Genomic DNA, 3,325 nt, shown 5'->3' with positions numbered 1-3,325 from the left:
CAGCGAGTCCAGATCTGTGCCCAGAAAAGATATTTTCTGACTGGGAGACAGCGAACTCTTCGCCCAATTGACTTTGAGACCTAAATTCTCAAGGTGCTCGAGTAAAATGGTCGTGTGCTCTATGAGCTCTGTACGAGACTGAGCCAGAACTAGCCAATCGTTCAAGTAGTTCAAAACTCGCATCCCCCGAATTTTCAGGGGAGCGAGGGCCGCGTCCATGCACTTCGTGAACGTACGGGGTGCTAAAGACAGGCCGAACGGTAGGACTGTATACTGATATGTCTGGCCCTCGAAGGCGAATCTCAAAAATCGCCTGTGACGTGACGCTATTTGTATTTGGAAATACGCGTCTTTCAGATCTATCGACGCAAACCAGTCCCCCTGGTGAATTTGCGAGAGGATTTGCCTGGTAGTGATCATTCTGAAAGGGCGCTTTGAAAGCGCTCTGTTCAGCCGTCTTAGATCTAGAATAGGTCTGAGACCCCCGTCTTTTTTCGATACCAGAAAATATCTGCTGTACATGCCCCCTTCGCTCTGAGCTTGAGATAAGGGTTCTATAGAGCTGGTAAGTCCCGCCCCTTCCCCTAACCCCGCTGGACCTCTAGGTTGAAAAATCGTCAATGCAAGTGAATGGGAGAAAATAATTATTTTCTGGTCCCGTTTGAATTTTGCCATGAATGTGAACATATGTTGTCTGTGAATTTTTTATGTAACTTTTCGTGTAAAGAATGATACAATTTAGCGGGTAGAAGTTTGATACGGTTAGACTTTGTGTGAGAGCACTTTGTGGACTACAACTCTCGACGCGTTTGAAACGTCAACACACTCGCACACGGACTAGCTCACGGATCCCGCTAAACATGGCTGTGTCTTTGGTGCACTTCACCTCCTTCTTTCAGGGAGAGGACAAAATCGTTGAAGTTGGTGAAAACCACGGGTAAGTCAACTTTATGGGGTGACGTCACATAGGCGACATGTAGTCTTTCTCGTTATGTCTTTTCCACAACTGCTAGCCGAAGAATCATACCATATACTGTCAAACTCGTTACATGGAGAGTTATATAAAAAATTCACAGACAACATATGTTCAATTCATGGCACAATTCAAACGGGATCAGAAAATAATTATTTTCTCCCATTCACTTGCATTGACGGTTTTTCAACTTTGAGGTCCAGCGGGGTTTTACGGAAGGGGCGGGACTTACCAGCTCTATGGCCCCTTTGCTCAATAGTTTCGCTATTTCGGCTCGAAGTAGATGTGCTACTCCCTTTTCTACCGTAGTTTCGATTCGCGCCTCGCAACGGCAGGAAATGCTTCATGGCCTGTGATGTTTTCTGCACCTCAGCGAATCTGTCCGCGAAATCTTTGACGGACGATCCAAAGAGCCCAGCAGAGGAGATGGGAGCGTCGAGGAACGCAGCGCGCTCCGAGTCCGGCATCTCAGAAAGCGTTAACCACAGGTGTCTCTCAGCAACGGTGAGAGAGGCCATGATCCGCCCTATGGCCTGTGCAGCAGATTTAGTAGCGCGAAGAGTAAGGTCTGTAGCGCTTCTCAAATCTGAAATGCTTACAGCTTCCAGTCCTTCCTCGTCGAGTTTGCAGAGAAGGTTGGCTTGGAAAACTTGTAGCGTGGCCATTGTGTGCAATGCAGCTGCAGCCTGCCCAGCGGCGGTGTAAGCACGGCCGTGCAGAACTGAGGTGGTGTGGCAGGCTTTAGAGGGGAGCGCTGTCTTAGCGCGCCGTCCTGCGGAGGGCGGGCAAAGATGAGCAGCTACAGCTTCCTCTACTGCAGGAAGAGAGTGGTATCCTCTGTTTTTAGCATCGTCGACAACGGAGAATGCTGCAGATACAGTGGTTTTCACTCTGGCTGAAAAGGGTGCAGACCAGGATTTCGCGAGTTCTTCATGAAGCTCAGGAAGAAAAGGCGCGGGTCTAGACGGTGTTGCAACACGGTCCCCTTTAAGGAAACAGCCATCCAGTCGGTTGTGTGCTGGCTCCACGGGCGCCGACCACTCAAGGCCGAGGCTCTCAACGGCCTGAGAGAGCAGACGTGTCAGCTCTGACTCAATATTAGCCCGTTTCCCAGACGACCCACGAGCAGGGGGTGCGAGATCCACAGAGCTCGACCAATCCTCACTGCCTGACGCTAGGATAGAGCAGCTGTCCTCCTCTGCAAATGCCACATCATCAGACTCATCCGCGACGGAACCGGCGGCAGACAGCGGCCGTTGTCCGGGGGTGATGGACTTGAGTGAAGCAGGCGGCGGAGCTGGCAGGCGAACCGGCGAGCTCGTCTCAGTGGGAGGAGGTTCAGGGCCTCGCTGAGCGCGGCGCTTTTTACGGCGCGGCAGCGCAGCGGGCTGGGGTGCAGACTCGTGAAACTGTGCCATGTGAGTCCTCAGAGTCGCCATAGGCATCAGCTCGCAGTGAGGGCATCCGCCGTCAGCGAGCGCGAGAGCTGCGTGATCTTCTCCCAGGCAGGAAACGCAAATGACATGGCGGTCCCCGTCGCTGAGTGGGGCTCTGCACGAGCCACAGAAAGTACGAGGCATCTTTTTAAAAGACGCTCGGCTCTTTAAGAGAGAGAAGTGTGAGTCGCGGGGCGAACACACACTAGCAATTGAAAAGGATATGGTGCACCGGATAGCGCAGCAGGAATGTTAGCAGAAGGCGGCGCGGCCAGCGGCTTCGATGCAGGCTCGTCCCGCTGAAAGGCTTCTTCAGACGGCGCGGCTTCTCTCAGGGTCCAGCGATGCGTGAGCTCCGCTGAAGAGATGAAAAATCAGTGAACCAGCCTCTCGACGCTATATTTATAGCCCTAGGCCACGCCTATTTCGGCGGGACGTGATGCAATGGGCGCGAAGCACCCCCATTGATCAAGGCGTCACGAGAGGGCCTTCTCGATAGGCATGCTGCATGCTGCTGCAACGCGTTTTGCATTATCTAAAAATTAAGGATAATTTTTGGCTTCAGTATCTCGCGGAAAGAGACTTTCTCAAGCGTAAGCTTACGCAGTACGAGAGAACCTCTCGTAAGAGAACACCTGTCTTGGTGAGTAATCCCAGTAAACAAAGTCGGTTATATCTCAAGTGAACGTAGCCATGTTCAAAAGGGGTCCGTGCGTTCGGACTTAAAGGGGCAGCAGTCTAATAAACCTGCTGCGGTTTTTAATGTTAATCAAACAAAGGACAAATAAATTCCTCACACTGCTCTTTACTAAATAGGCTACCCTTTTCAACTTTACAAAAATATCCATCTATATTTAATTTAAACAGTAATGATGCCTTTTTTTCCACTTTTATTCTATTTTTTTTTACTTTTATT

This window comes from Scardinius erythrophthalmus (assembly GCF_964197995.2).
Source record: "Scardinius erythrophthalmus genome assembly, chromosome: 5".
Classification (NCBI taxonomy): Eukaryota; Metazoa; Chordata; class Actinopteri; order Cypriniformes; family Leuciscidae; genus Scardinius; species Scardinius erythrophthalmus.
This window is presented reverse-complemented; position numbering follows the sequence as displayed.